This window comes from Cupressus sempervirens, chromosome 11 (genome assembly GCF_028749045.1).
Source record: "Cupressus sempervirens isolate cs-2001-9-10 chromosome 11, ASM2874904v1, whole genome shotgun sequence".
In the NCBI taxonomy this organism is placed as follows: Eukaryota; Viridiplantae; Streptophyta; class Pinopsida; order Cupressales; family Cupressaceae; genus Cupressus; species Cupressus sempervirens.
The window spans coordinates 147,976,948-148,002,281 of record NC_143128.1 but is presented as its reverse complement, the minus strand read 5'-3'; positions in this window follow the sequence as shown (position 1 = coordinate 148,002,281).

Below are 25,334 nucleotides of genomic sequence, written 5' to 3'. Positions count from 1 at the left end.
TTAACTAGGTGGCATTCTAATGGAATGTTCTTAAGTCCTCTAATAAGGCTCATTGCTACTAGGGTGTTTGAAATCCTTTAACTAGGTCACATTGAACAAGGCGTCACTTTAGAAGACTGAAATTGGGTAGCATGTTATTGGTATTTTTTCCCATATTGGGTTTTCATGTAAAATCCTTGTGTCAAGTTGTGTAAATGAGTTTATGGCATTTTATGTTTACATTTTTACAAATTTATTTTGAGCTATGATAGTGACCTAATAAGTTAAGGTTTTGTATGATCTAATGGATGCATGTATGTTTTGGTTTTATGGATATGAATCTACTAAGCACTAAAAATATTTATTTGTACATTTGGACCTTAGATAATTGGTTCACACCCCCCCCAATTATCCTAAAGAATTCCAATACTATGTCTCTCATTTGATGAATTACAAGTATCACCAAATAGGTATTTGTCTAAACTTTCTTCCTTGAGAGAGGAAAATATGGGAATAGAATACAAAAATGAGACATCTAGTAGGTCTAAAATAAGGAGATCAACTAGAGGTCAGAAGATTACAAGAAAACACTATAAACAAGTGTAATTTTTTCTTGCTGAGGGGGGATCATGTTCTTATGATAATGAAACCAAAGGCAACATGAAGGTTCCCTTAAGGTACACACATCTTTATAAAGAATGGGTACCCATGTAACTACCTCCAATTAACACTAATGTTTTTGTTAATGAAAGGATATATTGCATAGCTCCATCTTCATTACATGGTTTGGGCTTATTTTCCATGGATGGCATAAATGTCAGTTATAATAAATTTTTTGAATAGATAGAGTGTGTAGAACTTTGTTACAATTACAATAATTAGATGCAAATTGTTTAATATAAAAAAAAGTATGCATTTTCGGAAAATTACATATAATTCAAAGTAAATGATCAAAGTAAAAGGCACGCTATGTGTTAATCTCAAATTGGTTTTGAAAAGTGAGGGTTTACCCACTTAAGTCATTTACTTAGTTTATGCCAAACAAGTAACATTTGTCAAGCACAACATATAACTTAGAGTATGCCGAGTAAATAGTGAGTATTGAGTCACTCAAGTGCCAAGTAGATATTATGCATTGAGTGATTTATTTTCTAAGAACGTAGTGCATTCCAAGTCATTCAAATGCCAAGTGATAGTATTGAAGTCATTGTTAGTGCCAAGCACTAGGGACTTCAGATGTTGACTAACACAGTTTTGACATAGTTGTTTGTATTGGCACAAACTAAAATGTAAACCATTTTTGGGCTGACTTAAGGATCAATTTACGATATTTTTTTGATAAGAATGAATCTTCAGTGGGAATCCCTATGTATTACATGCATATAATTAGGTAAAGGGAAGGTTTATGTGGCAATATGGGTGAATCACAGTCATTGATTCATACCTAACCCTAAGTCACCTAGGTCTTCTTACGGAGTAAAAAACTTAAACTTTTTATAAGGGAATGAATGAATGATTAGAAAAAGAGAAGGAGAGTTTGCATGCACAAATAGGACATTCATGGTGACCAAGGTATTATGATCTAAATTGAATTGCATAATCAATTAAAGGAGAATAGAGGAAGGAAACAATGAATATAAGAGAGACATTAGTCTAGAAGGATCAAGTATACATTAGTATAGAGGTGATTTGACATCAAGAAAAAGAGGGCTAATCAGAGGATCATTGCTGAGACATTCTATCAGATGAATCAGTTAAATCTCTTAACAGAGTAGACCTAATAGGCTGTATTGAAATCCTCTAACAAGGCTTTTACTTAATTGTGAGTTAAATTCATTTAACTGGGCACACTTCTAACAAGGTGTTGAAAAAAATTAATTGGGTGACACCTAACAATCTTTGTAAAGCCTTTAACAAGGTACACCTTTTACACCGTAGATCATGTTTCATGATCAAACATTGTAACCTTCATTAGATACACTTTATTGCTATAGTAGTGATGATTTGTGGGTGTCATTCCCACCCACTTTTACCTTCTCTTTGGAAGGTTTCTAGATAATTATATCTTGTTGTAGATACTCAAAAATGGTTCTCATCTATGATTTCATCAAAATGAAGCTCCACTTGACATATAGTGCACTCTTTGAAAGCAACAACTTTCACCTCATTCCAATTGGTCCTCATCTCATTTCTTAGGTCTTCTTTCATTCATATCTTCATTCATCACCGTTATCATGTGTTCTGATACACCAAATCATCTTCATCTCGCATAATTACATTCTAGCATCATCCTACACTATCCTGTCAACCTTTTAGGGCTTTCTACCTTGTCCAGCCTTGGTCTGACCTTTTTTTGACCATGTTTGAAGGATTTTATCCTTGTTATGACCTCTTTATATCATTTGGGGCATGCACACAAAGTTTTAGGTCATTCCATATCCAATCAAGCTATTTTTGGCCCCCAAAGTCTTTTGGGCACAGTCTGCACTTTCTAAGTGCAATTGGGGTAGTAGGATGCCCAGAACTACTCTCAAAGCCCCTATGTTGCACTCTGAAGGCAATAACTTTTGTGTTTCAACTCTAATTTATGAACTATTAGTTGTGTTGGATTCATATCTTTATTGTGAACAATTTGAGCTATCATTTTCATTATTTGGTCACTATCTTGAGTGTAACCCTTGAAAATAATCTTGGGCCCCTAAATCAACATCACTTATTCATACTAATTCATTCCATTTTCTCATTCCACTAACTTTGATCTTTTGGCGAACCTAATTGTATCTCAACAGTGTCTATCATCATTCATATCATCTTTCACATGAATTTCACATCATTTTGGAACCATTTCAACATCACCAAAAACCATTTCAAATCAACACAAAACCATTTCATATCAACTCAAAATAATATCAAGTCAACTCAAAATCACCCCAAATCAACTTAGAATCACCCAAAATCAATCCTAATCAACCCAAAACATGTCAAATATCCAAAATCAATCATCATCTCTTCAATCCTAGGCATTTTTGTGCCTTTCAGCACCCTGGAAACCTATTAATCTAATCAATCTGACCATAGTACTGTCATGGCTCTCAATGTTAGGTCAAACTATCATTCATGTCACCTAATCCTTGACATTGTCAAGTCTCTCAACATCAGATCATAGCATTATCAACCATTTAATAATATTTATAGTGTCTATCAATGTTATTATGATCAACCTTATCAATCAATCTCAATCTTGTAGCATTTACGATATCAATTAAATGTTATGTATCTTTAACTCATGTCATGTGTCCTTGACATGTTATCAATTTTGATCAACTGATCAATTTGGCCATGGCTTTGGTCTACCTATCATCATCCTATTCAATCTAGATCATTATCACATTATCATCAAAGGATACTATTGCACTTATTAAATCAAACTGGCCAATCATTTACTAATTTTCTCTATAGGATTAAATAACCCATAATTTAATCCTATCATTCTTACTAATTATTCTTCTTTATTGTCATCCTCAATCAATTAATTAATTTTATTAATTGATTGATTTGTCATTCATAAACCATGGAAATTCTTAATTTCCTAAGTCACATTTTCCACCATTAATCCTATTTTCACTAATTTCTATTTTGTGGAATAAAGGATTTTTAATTCAAATATTCCACACAATATTGAAATCATCATGAAACTTGGGTGTGACAGCTTGTGGATTCTCTATTGACATATGGCTAAGATATGTCATAATCCAAGATTCTTATCCTCTTACGCACATCCATATTTGGCTTCAATCATCATAGATTCTTGGCTTTAAGTGTGATTGAGGTGTCATATGATGCGTCATAGATTCTCTTCCCTCTTTAGTCATGTTTGACTTTCAAGCGTCATAGAATCCCACACTTTGGCATCTTGTGTCATATGTGTCATGGATTCTCAAAGGAATCTTGTGCCAAGTTGCATATCTATGGGTGACAAATCCAATGTTCTCACCTTGAGTGTTGATTATAAAATGAGCATTCTTTCTCTCATTTTTGGTCCTTGGATTTTTGGTATTTTCACTCCATCTCTCACACTAAAATCACAACTTCAAGTATTCTCATAGAATTATCTATAACATAGACTTTTTCTTCAATATTGTGTTCACTATAGGCAATTTTGGAGCTACATCAAATGGAGAAGAAAGGACATGGGAGCTAAAAATGAAAGAGAGAGTTTTAGATTTTCTTTCTTGTTTTGATTCATTTGTCTTTCATGGTAGACTAGAGGGTGTTAATATATGATCATTGAGTTGATTTTCTCATAGTATGTTAGACATTAGTCAATTTTCTAGGTCCTACACTTGTGTCATATATGTGTGAATGCTTACTTCTTTACATACTTTAGATGTATATCCTTTACATGGTATTTCAGTTTACTTATTGAATTGTGGGATGGATGTGTGGTGAATGTTTTTAAGTGGTCAAAGTTTAAAGAACTAATTCAACCCCCATCCCCCCTTAGAGTTTACCTTTCCTGTTGTAATTCCAACAATTGGTATTAGAGCTTTGTTTGCTAAAAGTAAAGCCTAGAAACTTTGAGGAAAGATCTTGAAAATGGAAGTCTACATGTTGGGAAAATTTATTGAGAACCAAGAGATTGAAATACAACTCATTCTACATCAGTTGAATGAAGCAAGATAATACCTAAATAAATCATTGAGAAGAAGGAAGGAAATTGCTATTGAGGAGAATGACACACAATACAAAGAGGTGGACACTACTATGCTATTTGTAAATGGAAAATCTAATGAATTAGGTGCAACAATTGTAGATCTAATGGAAAAGAATAGAACCCTAGCTAAAGAGATAAGAAATCTTAAGATAGAGCAAGAATCACAAGCCATATTACTATGTGAGGTGACAACAAAAGAAAGAAATATATAGAAGATGAAGTCATGATTGAAGATGACAAAAGGGTTTTGACCAATAGGCTAGAAGAGAAATCATCAGAAGTAAATAGGATTGCTCACATGCAATTGGAAACAATGAATCAAGTCATGGTTTATAATCATGAAATAAATAGTAAAGATATTGAGATCACAAATATAATGAATAGTTGAGCATTGATCTAAAAAGGAAAAAGGAGTTTTTTGAATGTTTCAATAAACTAAATTAAGCCATCAAGTACTTTGTACAATTGATGAGATCTCGTAGTTCTAACAATGATACATCTAGGTTGGGATACACTATTACTAAAGAAGGAGAATCATCCAAAAGTGTTGAAGAAAGAGACAATAAAGGTAAAAATCACAAACCTACTTGTCATAATTGTGGTAAGAAAGGACACACTACTAATGTGTATAAGAGTGAGAATGTTAAGGAAAAGAACATGGGTCACTACCACAAGTGAAACAAAAAAGGTCATCAAGCACATGAATGCAAAACTAAGACCGTGCACACTCAAATATTTGAAGGATACTATTATAACTATCTGAAGTATGGACATAGAGCTTTTGAGTGCAGATCCAAACCCAACTGGTCATCAAACAAACAAATGAAGGTAAAGAACAATGGAAACTCTAATAATTGGGATTATAATACAAGGTATAGTTTTCACTACTATAAAGATTATGGACATGGTCCTAAGAACTATATTATAACACACTTCAAAAGTGAATACAAAAGGTGGTTGAGTCAAATCACATGTTTCAGTTATTTGAAGACTAGTCACATTAGAAAATATTGTCCAATAAGGTCAAAGAAAACTAGTTGTGATTTCAACAAAGGAAAATGCATGACAAATATTGAAAATTTTAGAGATGAGATCAACTAGACATGGAACAGAAAGGAGGATTGCAGCACATCATGTGTAGATGGAATCACTTCACCCAATGGGTCAAGTGATCACACCTCATCAAATTAAGCAATCAAGAGTTATGTGGGACAAATAGTTAAAAGATATATCATACATTAGTTCCAAGGATTTAGTTTTGAAAAGATTACATATGCATGAATAAAAATGCAAAGTGTTATTAGAAATCAAGGATAAATCTTTAAGTTTTATTAGTTTTTCATGTTAATGTCAAGCATTAAAAGTTTCATAAGGTGCCAAGTAAAATATTAGTGTATGTTGAGCTAAAAAAATTGGTTATTTAAGGCTAAGCTCATAGTAGTTACTAAGTGTATGGAAAGACATGTGGATTTTGAGTGAGCTAGAAATTAATTGATGCCGAGCTTACAACTGTGTAAGCACTTAGCATTAAATGTAGTGTTTTAAGGGCTATTTGATCGATTTCTACTCATTTAACATCATTTGAATTTTAGAAAGAATACAAAGAGCTAAAGGAAATTTTGAGAATTTGATCTGAGCATTTGCAAGAAATTTGAATCATTGTTCGACACCATCTTAGTAAGATTTCTAAGGTATTTATCATGTGTTGAGCTATGTAGTCTCAAATTTTGCAAACCCTAGATATATGTAATGGCATCTAGTTATTCTAAAGAAAAAGGTGTAGAGGGAAAAGAGGTTTTGAATGTTTAGTTAATTAGCAATGAAATCAAACAACCTATTTTAAAGGCTATCCTAGACATAGCTTATAAGAAGTGTCCCTCTAGTGTGTTGTCTATGATACCACCACGAGTCTTGATGACTCAAGATATTAAGAATTGTTACACATACAAGATTGGAAGCATAGGAGACATGGAAATCAGAGAAGAATATGGGAAACTATGTGAAAATGGAGCATTGAAGGAAGAATACAAGATTGTCGAGAAGAAAGGGTTAACATGGAAATCTCTTGATAGCTTTTGTAGCGAGGGTAATAGCACAAAAGTTTTATTAGTTTAGTAGATTAAATAGTGTACCTTGAATTTCAGTGGATATAGGCTACAAAATTCTAAAGAAATATCATACTTATGATCTTGTCGAGTTGTAGTTGCAACAATTGATTGATAATTTTGAAGCCATAAGGAAAACCAAGAGTGCTTAGTATAAATTTGGATCTATTATGGTATGCATTTACTTTTATGTGCAGAATAAATTTCCTACATTTGTTAAGGTTTCTTGGAAGGTGAATAGTTCAATTGAAGTTCAAATAGGAGAAGTTATTGACTAATTAGGTGATAAATTTGAGTCAGTGGTGACTAGTTATTTTGAAGATTTTAAGAAAATAATGAAGAAAAGACTAAGGATACCAGTCTCACTAGTGGAGAAACATTATAATGATGTTTTCTTCCTAGTTGATATTGATCACACATATGTTCAAGCAAAAGTTTAGAGGGTGAGATGGCTAGGGCTATTAGGTTATGAAATCAATGTTGATGAAGCCTTTTCATCAATCACAACATTACTTGCTAAAGAAGTGGTTAAGGAAGCCAAAGCATTTGGTAATTATGACTTGGCCGAATCAAAGATCACAATGGAGTTGAAGACTACTTTAGTGATGAGGAAGAAAAACAAATTGGTAAAGAAATTAAAAGAAAAATTTGGTGAAGGATCCAAGGAAGAAGAAGAGGAAGATGAAGAAGAAGAAGACACACAAGCTCAAGCATTATTTGCACTAACAAAAGCTCAAGGAGAAGATGAGCAAGAGGAGGAAGTAGAAATTGCAAAAGGTGATAAGGAAGAAGAAGCTACTAAAGCACCTATTACTACTAACAAGAAGAAAAGAAAGGCAAAGACTCAGGGAGTGAGAAAAATATAAAAGTTGAAAAACCTAGTCAGCCCAAACCTACAACACCTACCATAAGGTCTAGTACAAAAGTCATTGCATACAAGACTAAAGAAGTAGTCGAGTCAAAAGAGAAGGAAGCTAGAGCACCAAAGAGACTGAGGAGAAAGTATGTTTCCCAAGCTAAAAATAATGAGGAGATGGTTGAATTAGATGAAAATAGCCAATTCCAAGTGGTGAGTCATAGTCCCTCCTCAAATATAGACAATTTATGTGAGAGTGTTAGAAACAATGCTGATTTATCATGTTTCTCTCAAATTGAGTTTAATAATCTTGTAAATATTAAGAAGAACCAAGTAGAGGAAGAAATATATGCCATTATGGCTACATTTGAAAAGGATCCTCTAGAACTTTCCAACTCAATACCTAGAATTCTATATGATAGAGTTGAGAAAAAATGGCACTATTGTTTGAACACTAAAAGACAAATTAAAGAGACATCCCTTGCACAAGTTATGCCAAAATTTAGTAAGGCTGAAATGTCTAAATCCATTAAGAAATATGGTATGATATTTAAACCTAAGTAGGGAATTTATCATATTATAGAGTAATATAGAGGATGTTTTCAAGAAGTCCAAACAAATGTGGAAGATAACATATGGACTATCAACATCAAAAGAGGATGACCAGATACCTATTGAGGTAAGAGAAGATAAAGAAGATTGTAATAAACAAGGCATAGTTGAGGGAAGTACTAATATGAATATTGATAATCAAGCACCAGCTAAGGAAGAGAAGCAAACCAAATAGATTGTACAAGATACATAAATACTGAGTGTGAGCCCTCCACAGGTGATAAGTGCAAACATTGAAACTATCAAAGTAAAGGTTATTTCTAATACTACTATTCATAACATCAATCCTCTTACATAGGAAGATTTGAAGAGAATATATATCCAATCAAATCATGTGACAACTCTACACTAGTGAGTGTGGATGAAATTTAGAAATTAGAGACTATAACTATAGGGGAGGAAGTGAAAAAACAAGAAATACCTACAATCACTCCTCAAGTTACAAGTGTACAAACTTCACAACCCATAGTTGTATATCAAAATAAGGAGATAGTAGGTTTCACTATCAGTACACTCATTCCAGACACTTTAGTGTTAGTAAATGAACAAGAAACTAGAAAAGACATGGTTGAGATACTAGAACAGACTATAACTATAGGGGAGGAAGTGAAAACATAAGAAATACCTACAATCACTCCTCAAGTTACAAGTGTACAAACTTCACAACCCATAGTTGTATATTAAAATAAGGAGGTAGTAAGTTTCACTATCAGTACACTCATTCCAGACACTTCAGTATTAGGAAATGAACAAGAAACTAGAAAAGACAAGGTTGAGATAGTTGGAGTAGACAAGGTGAAAACACCAATAAAATGATGGGAAACAAAGCCAAATAGGTCAGATAGACACACCTACACCTCTAGCACAAGATCAAGGTGCAACTAAAACCAAAGAGATAGAAACAAAAGAGGTAGAAAAGGACAAGTCTAAAGAGACAAGTTTGACTCCTAAGTCAAAGGAGCTAGTAGCAATCCAAGTACTAGTGACATTACCAAAATTCAATACTCCTTCCAGTCAAACTCTTCAGAGGATGGACACATATGCTACACCATTACAATTTTTAGTGTTGAGTTATAAAATTTTGAGTTATAATTCATGTTGAAAAATTTAATATTTTGAAATTTTGTATAGAAGCTGAATAGATATTTATGTTATGCTCGTAAAAATAAGGTTATAAATGTATGACCAAGTGTTTTTGGCACTCATGTAAAATAAGGAGATTGTTAATCTTAGATTGGTTTTGACAAGTGAGTATCTATACACTTAAGTCATTTACTTAGTTCATGTCATACAAGTAACATATGTCAAGAACAACATATAAGTTAGAGCATGTTGAGTAAACAGTAAGTGTCAAGTCACTTATATACCAAGTCACTCGAGTACCAAGTAGATAGTATGTACCAACCAATTTAGTTGCTAAGAAAGTAGTGCATGCTGAGTCTAGATACCAAGTGACGATAATTAATTAATAGTTAGTCCCGAGCACTAGGGACTTTAGATACTGAGTAAAAAAGTTTTGACATAGCTATTTGTATTGGCACAAATTACTATGTAAACCATTTTTGGGCCAACTTAAGAATTAATTTATGATAATTTTTTGTTAAGAATGTATCTTAAGTGGAAATCCCTATGTATTACATGCATCCAGTTAAGTAAAGGGAACATTTAAGTGGAAATATGGGTGAATCATACTTTTTGATTCATACCTAACCCTAATTCACCTAGGTATTCTTAATGGGGACAAACTAGGATATTTTATGAGAAAATAAATGAATGATCAAAAAAAGAGGAGAGTTTGCATGCGCAAACAAGACATTCATGGTGACCAATGTATTATGATCTAAATTGAATTGTAGAGTTAGTTAAAGAAGAATAGATAAAGGAAATAGTGAATAGCAGAGAGACATATGATCAACAAGGATCAAGTATAAAGGTGCTCTAACATCAAGCAATAGAGTACAAATTGTAGGATCATTGTTGAGACATTCTAATAGTTGAATCAGTTAAATCTCTTAATAGAGTAGTCCTAAAAGGTTATGTTAAAATCCTCTAACAAGGTGCTTGCATAGTTGTGAGTTGATTTCCTTTAACTAGGCACACTTCTAACAAGGTGTTGAAATCTTTTAATAGGGTGAGACCTAATAGTCTTTGTAAGCCTTTAATAAGGTAGACCTTTCGTAAGGTAGATCATATTTCATGATCAAACATTGTAACCTTCATTGGATACACTTTATTGCTGTAGTAGTGAAGATTTGTGGATTTCATCCACACCCTAGTTTTACCTTCACATTGGAGGGTTTCAGGGTAATCATATCTTGTGCCATATATGTGCGAATGCTTACTTGTTTACATACTTTAGATGTATATTCTTTATATGGTATTTCAATTTACTTATTAAATTGTGAGATGGATGTGTGGTGAATTTTTTTATGTGGTCAATGTTTAAAGAAATTATTTACCACCCACCCACTGCCCCGCTCCCCACCCCCTCAGTGTTTACCTTTCCTGTTGTAATTCCAACACTATGTATATTGATGGAAGGCCAAATGAAATAGGAAATATTGTAGGTTTTATAAATAGTTATTGACTTGTGTAAACTAATAAGTGGTTGAATTTCATATTTGAGGCATGTAAGGGAAATCATATTTTTGTATGTGCAATAAAATCAATAAGTGTAGGGGAAGAAATTTTGATAGATTACATTTTGAATCATGTTGATACAAAAAATGCACTATCATGGGATTGGTAAGTATAACATATTTTAATCAATTACCTCAAATTAATATTGACTCCAGTATACAATTTACTATTTTATTAATACTATTTTTTGGTAAGCCTATTACTTCCATTTTGCTACTGGTTGCTAAGAATTACTAATCCTTTTTATAGGGTGACATGGATCCACTAGAAGGCACAGTCGGGGATGTTCCTCACACACATTTAGCAAAGGTAGATTTTAGTTAGTGTAATTGTACAAATTATATAGAAACAAATGTCATATTATTATGTTCTTTTATTTATAGCTTTGGAGTTATTTTGATAGAATTTTACTAATGCTAATGTCGTAACTTGATACTTATTGATAGGGAAAATAAAAAAATGATAGGAGATCAAATGTGATCTAAAATTAAGCTGACATTTTTAGATGACATCGCATGTAGCACTAACCCCAGCTTAATAGCTACTAAGATTATAAATAAATATAGTCAACAAATTCTTACCCTTGTCATGGAACAAAAAAGAATTGAGGAGGTAGAGGTACTAAAAGATGAATTGATAGGTAAAGTCAATTGTATGAAAGTAAGTAGTAATTAATCTTAAGCAATAATAAAAGTTCAATAGATGTTTATATTTTATACTATCTTATGGATCATTATCTAAAATATGATGTGTTCTTCTTACAGGTATTTTTGACACCCTCGAAATGTGGTCAACATGGTGACGGTTATAGTAGTGCAAAACTTTCATGTTTAAATAATCCTTAAACCTTTAACCATTCATCTAACCTTTGCATTCATTATTGACTCAACTTATGGTTAGGATGCTTCTAATACCCCATTTGATCTTTATCCATTGCAAATTTCTTTGCTAAAAATGTATTCTTTAGCTCATGATGAAGTGCAGATGCCTCCTTTGATCACTCTGATACTGTCGAATATGATGTTGACAATAAGAAGCTTGCAGGCATCTTCTTATGTACCAAGTACAATTGGTAAAACCTTGTTTTTCTATATTTTGTTATGTGCTAATCATGCATTGATTTTTTTTTCTATTGGGTGCATTTTATACTCATGGACCTATTTTGGGCACTAATATATACACCTTTTGTTGATAAAAAAATAGAGACCACTACTACAAAAGTAGAACCATGTCCTAGATTAGCCCATTTTATTAGTACTAATTTGTTTGTGGGTCATTATTATCGAACAAGAAAACCATGTTTCCATTAAAAGTACCAAAGCTATGAGGTTCTTTAAAAGTGTTATTATTTACATTGTAATTGTAGTTTACTTATACATAACTCATTTTGGATTGATAACCCATAATTTTCTTTTGTAGGAAATGGTTTTCTTTATGATACTCTTTTTGAAATGGCATTGAAGCTATTTGGGCCCACCATATGAAAAAAGTATGTAGCTTCATATCATTGGTACAATATTTTTCTTTTCTTCCATTTATTGTACTATATTAAAGTAATTGATCTAACAATTTTATTTTTTCAAATAAGGTGTAATGAACAGGGTCTTGTATTAAAAAATCATCTCATTACATCTTTTGAGGACCAATTTGGAAAAAATATTTTTGACAATGTCCTACTTCTTAAAAGAGCATCCAAACATATAAAGACTCAGAGAGACCAATATAAAAGGACTATAAAGGTTAACCCAAAGTACGAGCCTCCTCATATGATTCCACTAATGCAGTGGAATGAAATAATAGACGATACAAAAGAGAAAAGGCTACAGGATAAAGGAATTGAACCAGAAGAGGGAAAAAGAAGGTATGTCATGATAGTATTAAGTAGAATGTAATCATGCACTAATTATTGAATTTTGTATATATATAGTCTAACATGTTTAAAAAAATTCATAAAATCTAGGACACATCAAAAGCTACAAAAGTGAGAGTACAAAAGGTTGGCCAAAAAAAACTTCACTCTAGTGGCTATATGAAACTTCACTCTCCACTTGTAAGTAAAAGCAATGGTTTTTTATATCAATTTTTTTCTATAAGTTTGCAAACAATTTTTTTTAATGAAATCATACATGCAAAATTGATGATATTAAGCAAAAAATATAGGGCACAGAATTGAATGTAGAGCCCACAAATGAAGACAAAAAAAAATTCCTTCAACAAAGGCTATAAAGTCGTAGTTTCATGCCTACACCATGAATCAAAAAGCCATACCCAAGAATCTAGGGTACCAGACGAGACAGAGCTAAATTGGCCAAATGAAAAGTAAATCAAATTGCATAGTTGAGAAATTTTATGTTTGATGTTAATTTCCTACATAAATTAACTATTTATGTTTTATATATCAAACAATGATAACAATGCGCATGGAATTTTGTTTTAGCCATCAAATCCTATCACAGAGCCTATGCATAACAACTTGGCCATGATGTGTATCATGGTGTTGGAGGTATTAATTTACTATTGGGAATAAATTATGTAAATATTAATAGAATTAAATATCTTCAATTTTAATTATCATATGTGTAACCACTTTTTGAATATTTTAGAGCATATTGAACATCATGGTGAATGGGTGGAGCTTGTTCGAAGTGTTCAATATGTTGAGGTGGGGGGTCGATCAAGATGTTAGTATAAATGATGTGGAATTGTTAGGTAAAAAAAAATGCATGTTATGTTCTACTAGTTAATCAAGTACTAGCAATAGTACAAAAAAAAGGTATGTGAATTTAACCCATTTACTTGTTATTGAAGGTGACCCCCCTTTAGTGCAATAGCCACATGCTCCTCAAAGCAAGAGGAAGCATCATAATTTGACATTACAGCCACAAGAGGAGGAGAATGAGGAACATATTTGTGCTCCTATTAGTCTGTTTCTTAAGAAATCTAAGAAGAAAAAATGATTTTTTTTCAAATGCTCTTTGATAAACTTTGTTGGATAATGAAAGAATGTTATTTTAAGTAATTATCTATGAATGTTGAATATTAATAATAAGGTTTATGTCATGTTAATGAATATTGTTATGTGTTAATTAATTCTTTATTAGTGTTTAGTATTAATGAATTTAATACCATATTAATGAATTTAATGTGTTTGTATTGATTGAATGGTATAGTTCATAAATGGATGAATGGATGAATGAATGAATGAATAATGTAATTAAATGTTAATGGAGAATTTAGATTGATGTTAGGGGGAGGGGGGTGAGGCTAGATGAGCTTCCACCTTCACGTGGTTGGCCTTGTTAAGTAGAGAATATTAAAATATTACTGAAACCAAGTGAACCTCAAACTAGCATATCTTCATTATTTAATCAATTTCATTTGTTCTAGGTATTTTCTCATAAGTATATTTTTAATGTGCAATTTTTAGGAAACTATAAAATAAAAAATTGGAAGGGCCATTACTAAACTTGTCTAGCATGATTTGGCTTCATTTTTTGTAAGTATTATCTTCTTGAATGCATCAAATCCACATGGTTTATGAACTATTTGAGATCTTATTAGTCTATTTCATTTTTTAAAACTCCCTTTTCTTCTAAAAAGATGAATGTTAAAATAATTTTCTATTGCATATACAAATAAATTAGTATATGGACGCATTGACAAGACTTTCATATAGGGGTACTCTATGTTTAATCTTGAACAATTAATTTGTGCTTAGTGATTATGCTTGAGTTATTTTATCTAAATTTGACTATAAATACTCTATTCACACTCATGCTATACTCAACTAATTTTATTGGAAAATCATATGCATGATGCAAACACCATAGTAATTTGATAGAGTTTTAGATTTTGGTAGATTAGTTTTGTAGCTACTTTAATCAAAGAAAATATCAAATTGAAATTACAAGAATCATGAATACTATTTTAGTTCATTTATATTGAAATTTTCACTACATTTGAATTTGAGCATAGATATGATAAAGTCACTTTCATCTTTGAATATAGGTATTTAATGTAAATTTGAAGCAAGATTCATGGTTTAGTGCTATTCCATGGGGGTCAATAGCAATCCTAGGGTATGGTATTGGTGTTGTTTCAGACTTCTTGGTTCAATGTATCTATTTAGTCACTACGGTGCACAAAATTATATAGGTCAATCAAAGATTATTTTGGTTATAGCTAAATTTCTTATGTAGTCATAAAATTTTCAAGTAAAAACCTTGATTTGTGACAATTTAAAATAATACTTTTGCAATGGGTTTGGTTGATTTACACTATTTTTAAAAAATAGATTAGTTGATTTGTTGGATTTCATAAAAAATATTGGTAAACATTTTATTGATTAGATTTTCACAAATTTTTGAGTATTCATAAAACTCCATGCCTTCAAAACTTATGACTATTTTTAGTTTTCTAAAATGGAGAGCTCCACTAATTGTTTAATAGATTTAAAAGTACTAAAGTCAGTAGTAACTTCTCCCATGTCTTTAGAAAACATAGCATAGGTTTAGGGTCCCTTGGTTTTCAGGAATTTGATTAGCCCAATAAGAAAGCAATAGAGATTGAGCAATCAATACAAAATTATTGTTTGACAAATATTGAAATAACTTACAATATTCAATCAATTGAATAGTTAATCAAACTAAACTTGAAGTTTAATCTAAGGACAAGATAAATGAGACAGAGATGATATCACCAAAAGATCAAACAAGCACATATAATCCTAGTGGTGAAGCTGGTATTGTTCACCTCAAATACATGTGTTGCTAGTGCACACAAATAACAAAATCTAGAGTGGACAAGAAAATCTATCTTTCTATTGAAAAAATGTCTATATGAAAAAATATGGTTGTTTTATCTCCAAATTTAGTCTTTATATTTATAGACAACAAATTGGTTACAATATGAAAATACATGAACTTTTGTTTACAAAATAAACTAAATTGGCTAATTGATAAACCCATAATTATATGTTGACTTAATCAAAACAAGGTTCCAAAACAAAATGAGTTGCTCAAGAGGAATCTAACATTGGTTCCTTAAGAAAATCATTGCATTCCTAAATATGTGCTTGATATATTTCATCATTTAGCAACTTAGCATGATTGATCACCTAACAAGCCTTGATATCCATGTCGATCGTCCATTCAATCTACTCATTGGTCCTTGTCATTTCTAGATCATCATTTTTTGCTGCTCCCAGGGCCTATTCCTCCATCGCATGGAAAATCCTCATCCACATCCCCTAATTGATTGTCTGTCCATTTGCATTATGCCACATGGAACTCTATGCTCTATTACCAATTTTTTGAATAACTTTAAAATATTTTTAAATTCCTAGGTGTATAGATTATGAACTTGGATCAATTTGTTTGTCCCTCAAATATCTTCATCCTGCACAAGTTCATATCTTCTCTTTAACAATATTTCTATATATTTCATTATTCTAGATAGCTTAGGGCATGTATCCATTGTATATGTCCCAAATTTTTCCTAACTTGGTCAATAACATTTTGAAATGATTTTTCAATATAGAGCTATATATTTGCCTCCTTACAAAAGATATCTCCTTCAGTCTTTTATTCTCCTCATGTAGTCTCTTCAATTCAATCTTCAAGGCATCGCCAGACACTTGAATCATAGGTTGAGTCTATGGCCTTCCTATTTGCAAATGGCCCTCATACATTGCTTTCCAATTATCTTGTTCAAATGTCATCTATTTTGTCTATGCTTGATTAAATAGGCCAACACCAACTTGCATGGTAGCTAATTCATTAGGGTTTGTTACTCCCACTTTAAATATCATCAAGCACCCAAAGGCTTGATCAATATCAATAATTTGAGGCCTCTTGTGTGGAGGATAGAGAGACCATTACAACATAGACTTCTCTTCTTCTACAAATTTGGAACCAATATTCACATCCTTTACATCTTGCACATCTAGTTTCATGTCTTTGTTGTGATTTTTCATCTTATTGCTATAATACATAGTGATACAAAAATGCCTATCATTCATCACTATGTCCATTATTCTCCAAATATGATCCATGATCAACACCAATCTATCACTATAGGCAATAGAGACCCCTTTTGATAATCACATTTCTTTATCACTATAACACATGTCGAGCAATCGATCTTATCGCTAATCAATGCAAGACAAACTTGCTTTCTTCGATAAGTAAAAGAACTTATCACCATATCATATAGTGATACAAACCACTTCATCATTGACAACAAAACAAAACAACTCAATTTTGAAAAGAAATAATGTCATCAGCCATTTCTATAACAAAACCTCATCTGTCCACTTGTTAATGATCATTGAAGGTTATAATGATACACCTTTCTTTATTGTTCATCACCATTTTGTCCTTATGTCTTCTATGCATAGTGATAAACTTGATCGCTATATGTTATACTGATATCTCACCTGACTTTAAAGATGACCATATTTCTATCACTACAATATATATCGACACTTGATGCTTCATCATTGTAGCTATAGAGTGTTGGCATTAAGTTATTATTGCCATTAGTGACAAAACTTATCTATATCAGTATAGCAACTAAGCTCATCACTCAGTCTACAATGTATACTAAGCATTTAGTGGTAATCTTGTACAGTAATTCACACCAAGCATTCTAGTGTTAACCAAGTGTAGTGCCTACAGAGTGATGAAAGTGTAGTTCCTACTGAGTGATGAAAGCGCAGTGCCTACTGAGTGATGAAAGTGTAGTGGCTACTGAGTGATGAAAGCACAGTACCTATCGAGTGATGAAAGTGTAGTGCCTACCGAGTGATGAAAGTGTAGTGTCTATCAAGTGATGAAAGCGCAGTGCCTACCAAGTGATGAAAGCATAGTGCCTACCAAGTGATGAAAGCATAGTGCCTACCAAGTGATGAAAGCACAGTGCCTACCAAGTGATGGAAGTGCAGTACTTACCAAGTAATGAAAATATAATGTTTACCGAGTGAAAGCAAGGTAAACAAAGGATTCAGTTTTTACTGAGTGATACTATATCTATCGAGTCTCCAATGGTTATCGAGTTTAGAACTACATCAGGTGATTAGTATGGACTGAGCCTTCACTTCTACCGAGTGCATGACAATGTCAAGTAATGCAATGGATGCTGAGTATTAGAAGGTCACCGAGTCAGTTCAATGAACCTGAGTTATTTTTTGTTTGGTCAACTCAGTAATACTTTGTTCACTTTTGTTTTAGCTGACCTTGCAATTGTAAATATTGGAATGGTATATATGTAATGTATTATATCATTCGCAATGAGAAGATGTATGGATTAGAGCATGAAAAGAGACATGCAATGTTTGAGAAATGTAAATGCGAATCAGCAAAAGAGTAGAGTAAGAAGCAAGGTCAACAAGGAGTAGTAAAGATCTATCAATCATAAGAGGTGATATATACTTCAAGAATCTAATCAGAAAATTAAGTTTGTAAGTAGATCCAGTGTTTCATCCAAACAGGTGAATCAACTTTGTAAATCCTTTAACAGGATAGACTTAAGAGTCTTTGTATAAATCTCCTAACAGAGTGCATACTTAAGTGTATGTTTGTAAATCCTCTAACAAGGTGGACCTAGCAGTCGTTTTTTCTCCTAACAGGGTAGATCACCAAAAGCGGTCATTGTAAGCCTTAACAGGCCAACTTCATACTATAGTAATGAAGTTTTGTGGGTATCATCCCCACCCCAATTATACTTTTTATTTGGAAGGTTTCTGGGTCACCAAATCACTGAGTACATGTGTTATAGATGTTTTATTTCTTATATATGCAGTAGATTAGATAAGTAAACAATGAAAGGTTAAAGTGTTGAAATGTTTAAAAGCTCTGAAGTTACTGATTTACGCCTCCCCTCTCAATAACCTATCATATCTTGAAAATTTCAAACAATTGGTATCAGAGCATTTTGGTTCTCAAGAAAAAGCTTGACAGCTTGAGAAAAGATCAAGGACAATGGAGATATTCAAACTTGACAAAGCTATTGAAAATGAAAAGTTAGATCTGGAAATGGCCATGGCTCAACTCAAAGAAGCTAAGTAGCATCTTTATCAATCCCTAAAAAGAAGGGAGGAACTTGCAAGAAAAATGAATAATCATCAGTTTGTTGAAGAAAAGATTGAAGACCTTTTACCATCAAGCAGTTTAAATGAAGCTAATGAGGCAATCAAGGAACTCCTAGCAAAGAAAGGTTCCCTACAGGAAGAAGTAAGATAACTTAAAAGAGAACAAGAAATCCAATCAATCAGGCTATGTGAAGTCTTGGAACAAAGAAACAAGGAAAATGAAGACTTAGAGGTAAGAAATAGTCAATCCCTTCAGCATCAAGATCTTGTAAATAAACTATCCAAAGCAAATGAAGAAATTATGAATCTGAGATCTGAAAATGAAGACCTGAGGAATGATCTGATCACTGAAAGACAAATCAATGAAAGCTTAAAAAGTGACTTGAGATCTAAAAGACAAATCAATGAAAGTTTGGAAAATTACCTAAACACTAAAAATAAAATCAATGAGAGAATGGTGAAATCTCAAGTAGACATGCCTCAATTAAATCAGGTAGGTGAGCAAAATCTTCATAGACAAAAAGGCAAAGCTGGACTTGGTTGCAAGGAAGAAGGTGAAACTTCCAAACAAGGTGCCCAAAGGAATCAAAGGCCTATTTTTAATCACTGTGGTAAGTTAGGTCACACATCAAACAAGTTTTGGAGCAATGGAAAAATTAAATTCAATTGTAAATGCTACAATTGTAGTCAGCATGGTCATAAAGCTAATGAATGCAAGGAAAAACCAAAATTTGAAGGCAATTGTCACAAGTATAAGAGGCATGTTCATAAGGCATTCCAATGTAGATCCAAATCATTCAATCCAAATGAACAACTTTTTAAAGCAATCTTTGGATGGGATTACAATACTTGGTGCAGATGTCATTATTGTGGAGAATGTGGACACATTGGCAAAGACTACTTAAGACATCACTTGAGGAAAAGAGACACAATAGTAAGATGTTATACATGCACTGAACTCAGTCATATAGCTAAAAACTACATGAATATAGGAAGAGTTGAAGATGAAAAGAAAGCTAAAGCTGAAAATATTCAGAAGCAAATGAGGCAACAGTGGATTCCAAAATCTACCGAGCAAGATAGTTCAAGTGATGACAATGTCACTCAAGAAGTGGGTGACTCCATCATTTCCAATTAGATTCATAAAGGATCTAGAACTGTATCTTCAAGCTATATCTAGAGAATTTCCATATGCAAGAAAGTAAAATGATCAAATCAGTATTCCAGATACACAAAGAATCAAAAAAAGCATATCTTTTGTCGAGTTGCATCTATCGAGGAAAGTTGGTTATACACCTTGCCGAGCTAGGTCGATAACAACTAAAAGTTTTGTTGAATCACTGAGTTGCATGCTTCTACTAAGCAAGTAAGCGATAGCCTATCAAACACTATTTCATCTCAACTACCTTCATACCAAGCATTTATGGCAAAAATTTTGTCAAAAAGGGAAGAATTCAATTTCATTCTTCATCGCAATTTTAGAGCTAAGAAATTTCCAGTGATTCCCAAGAAAATTCCAAGCAACTTCAATGATTTCAAGTGATCTTAAAATAGAAAAACTATTTAGAATTTTCTTACACTTACCGAGCAACAATGGCATCCAGGAGTAGCAGTAGCACCAAGGTGAAAAGAAGCTCATAAATGCTGGTAAAGGGCACAGAATGGAAAGCACCCAACTTCAAGATTGTTCTGGCCGTTGCAAAATCACTCAACCCAAATGGAGCTCAATCAAAAATTCCACCTAAGGTACTTCCTATCAATGATATTCATACTCATTTCAAATGCTCTATTCAAGAAATTGGAAACCTAGAAATGGACAATGCCCTAGGAGAAATCTGTGTAGATGGCTCTCTAAAACCCAAATTCAAGCATCTTGAAACCAAAGGCTTGACCCATATATCACATATGCCTAGAAGTTTCCAAATCAAATGGATTAGGTATATTTTAAGTCAGATGCACAATGAGGAACTATGGTTAGAGTAGCCAATAATAATTATGAAGAAGATGATTAATAAAATTATAGGTCTCCCTATGCTCAACAAAGTAAAACCCACCAAAACCCTAGGTTGGGAGGACTTACAAAAGAAAACCCTAGCTGAGTGGGATGGTAGAGGTTTAAAGGTTAATGTTGTGTTAGATATCGAACTAATGTTTGGCATTCATGTCATTGCCTACAAAATCTATAGCTCAAGTTGACTGAACAGTGTACCTTGTGAGGCTGTGGATTTGGCATTTAAAATTGTAAAGAAAAATCTTGAATTTGATCTATCAAAATTATTGTTAAGACAGCTGAATAAAAATATGGAAAGTATAAGGACTTCAAAGAATAACCCTTGTAAGTTTGGTTCTTTATTGATCTGCTTATTTTTCTATATTCAAAAATTATTTCCATCAAAGGGAATAATTGTATGGAGAAAAGACATTCCCATTCTTTATTAGATTAATGATTTTGTAGTAGAAATTGGTGAAATTTTTGATAGCATTATGGACAATTATTTTGAAGATTTCAAAGAGACGAAGAATAATAGGTTCTAGATTTTTCCAAAACTAGTTGAGGACTATAAAGATGATATATATTTTATGGTTGACTATGATAAGGTATATATTCAAGCAATTAGACCCTGAGTTGCATCGGTAAAACCTCTTCCATATGAGGTAAATATTGATGAGACCAGGGATATCATTGAAGCACCAGTCAATGAGCTAGTAGACCCAAGGCAACCAATCTTTAGAACATATGATGAGGCAAAGGCCAGAATTGAGCTTGAAATCAAGCTACACCATGCCATCAGCAAAGGCAAGAGGAAGATAGCAAAATTAAAAATTGCTACTGGTCCTCTTATGATTACCAAGGGAAAAGGTGAGGATGAAGAAGAAGAAGAAGAAGGAGAAGAAGAAAAAGGAGATCATGAAACTAAAGAGGAGCAACCAAAGAAGAAAGGTAAGGTAACTATTACTAAACCTAAGAAAAAGCCCACTGCAGTATTCTCCAGAAGAACCAAAAAAAGTAAGCAAGAACCTATACTAGTCAAGCCTCCTCTCACATTCGAGGAAAGGCTTAAGAAATTAGAAGAAGGAGATGGCATAAAAAATTTCAAGGCATTGAAATTTGAAACTCGAACTGATGCTGAGAAAATGTAGGTTGAGGAACTGGTACTGAATAAAATGGGTAAATGGAAATACTCCTTGGACCACCTTGCCTCTCAAATCTCCAAAGAACTATTGGAGAGATTGCAATTGAGATGGGAGTTAGCCACCCACACGGTTAAAGACATTTATGGGCAATCTCTAAAGAATCTCCTACCGAGTCTCACTAGAGCAGACATAAAGGTAGCAATGAAAAACCATTAAGGTAAAATGATGATTAGATTTCACACATGTTTGATCTTAATTAAAGACATTGATTGTGTTGTAAATGATGCAACAAACATGTGGAAAAACATCTATCATCTGCAAAAGCCTAGTGAAGATCCAGTTGAGATTAAGGATGATGATAGTAGTGACAGTGATGATTTTGAAAGCACTCCATCCATCATAGTTACTCCAGGAGAGCTGCATGCATTACGGAAGATAAAGAGGAAGAAGACAAGGAGGAAGAAGTAAATGAGGAAGAAGACATGGAGGAAGAAGAAAATGAGGAAGAAGAAGATCCAGTTAAAATTGTAGAAGAAGTGATTGCATCCCTTCCTCACTCTCTACCGAAAATTGTTACACCAACTATGGAGATAGCTTCTTCAAGTGAGATTGTGAGCACAATTGCCACATCAATTGCTCAATCTTCACCCGTCTCCTCCCAGCTCTAGATATCTGAAATAGATATGCCAAGCACTTCATCTACCAAGTTGTTTGTCACTTATTCAGCCACCAAGTCAGCCTCCTTAACTCCTCCATCATTAGAAACTACAACAGTAAGTTCTACAACTTTGTCTCCATCAACTCCAGTAAGTTCCACAATTTTGTTTTCATTAGTTCCAGGTAATTCTATAGTTTTTTCAGCATTATCTGCATGTACTTTAAATCCAATTAGTTCAAATACTTCTATACCAAGTGTATCATCATTTTTGGGAAGCATTCAAGTTTTGATCTATCCCTATTTTTACTGCTAGCCCTTCCATCTCCACTATTTTTGTCTATCCCTAAGGTCAAACCAGTCATCACATAAGTCAAACAAAAGCATCCATTAAGACTTCTGATCACTGGAAAGGAAATTCTAGAAGATATTGACTTAGACACAAAAATAGTAATTCTAAAGATTGACTATGAAAATGCTACCATTGAAGAGATGAGGTATGCTAGTCAACTAATAGAGATGAAAGCTACGCAAAAGTAATTAAGGTCTAAAAAGGATAAGGAATACAGAATCATTGAGAATGCCAAAAATATTATTACAGATGCTATATGTGTTGAAGTAGATTCTACTCAACACATTTTGATTCAGTTAGAAAAGGTTGTACAGAAATTCAATGAGGATTCTTCTAGAAAAGAAAAACTTATTGAGAAAGTAGAAAAGAAATTTGATAATAAAGTGCTAGAGCACATTGCTCAAAAGATAGAAATAAAGCAAGTTGAATTATCAACATTTTTGGGAAATTTTGAAAATTCTTTTAATAATGCAGCATCACTTTTTGCCAAACTTTCTGATGTTTTTGGCTTCAACAAAGAAATAAAGGATAAACTAAATAAGATTAACATTGATATGCAATCAAGTGCATCAAAATTGAAGGTGGGCTCCTCCTCCACAACCTCCCATCATACCAAAATTAGGTATTTGGTAGATGTATAGGCAAAAATATTGAGAGAGGAAGCAAGGATCTAGTCTACACTCATAAACATCTAAAACATGATCCTTCCTATCATGGACACAATGCAAAAACATATTACTCATTGCAAAACATTGGTCCAAGAACAAAAATTTTGAGTAGTTGATCACGTGATCCAATTATTAGCAAAAGTTCAAATTGCCCTCTCCACTTGTCAAATGTTGCAGCAAACATGGGATAGTACTTTTGCAACTATTCTTACGGTACATCAAGAATTTCTATCTCATTTTGGTGTAGCCATATAAATTGTATATATGTAGTCCTTTGTCAATATTGTAAAAAAGGGGGAGAGATTTAGAGGAAAGTTATCACTATAAGCAATAGGGGGAGTTAGCACTCAATAAAAGTTCTGCAAAGATCAATTTTTTAAAAACTAAATTCATTCAGTCAGGTTGTGTACATATGTTTTGATTTATAAGTGTTTCTGTCACTAACGCCAAAAGGGGAGATTGTTGGCATTAAGTTATTATTTCCATTAGTGACAACACTTATTTGTATCAGTATAGCTACCGAGCTCATCACTCAATCTACAATATATACCAAGCATTCAACAGTAATCTTGTACAACAGTTCACACCAAGCATTCTAGTGTTAACCAAGCACAGTGCCTACCGAGTGATGAAAGCGCAGTGCCTATTAAGTGATGAAAGTGTAGTGCCTACCGAGTGATGAAAGCACAGTGCCTATCGAGTGATGAAAGTGTAGTGCCTACTGAGTGATGAAAGCGCAGTGCCTACCGAGTGATGAAAGCATAGTGCCTATCAAGTGATGAAAGCACAGTGCCTACCGAGTGATGAAAGTGAAATACTTACCGATTAATGAAAGTATAATGTTTACCGAGTGAAAGAAAGGTAAACAAAGGATTCAATTTTTACCAAGTGATACTATATCTATCAAGTCTCCAATGGTTATCAAGTTTAGAACTACATCAGGTGATTAGTATGGATTGAGACTTCACTTCTACCGAGTGCATGATGATGTCGAGTAATGCAATGGATGCCAAGTATCAAAAGGTCACCAAGTTAGTTCAGTGAACCCGAGTTATATACTGTTTGGTCAACTCAACAATACTTTTTTCACTTGTGTTTTAGCCAACCTTGCAATTGTAAATATTGGAATGGTATATATGTAATGTATTATATCATTGGAAATGAGAAGATGTATGGATTAGAGCATGAAAAGAGACATGAAATGTTTGAGAAACGTAAATGAAAATCAAAAAAAGAGTAGAGTAAGCAGCAAGGTCAACAAGGAGCAGTAAAGATCTATCAGTCACAAGAGGTGATATATACTTCAAGGATCTAATCAAAAAACTAAGTTTGTAAGTAGATCCACTATTTCATCCTAACAGGTGAATCAGCTTTGTAAATCCTTTAACAGGGTAGACTTAATAGTCTTTTATAAATCTCCTAACAGAGTGCATACTTAAGTGTATGTTTGTAAATCCTCTAACAAGGTGGACCTAGCAGTCCTTTTTCCTCCTAATAGGGAAGATCACCAGAACTGCTCATTGTAAGCC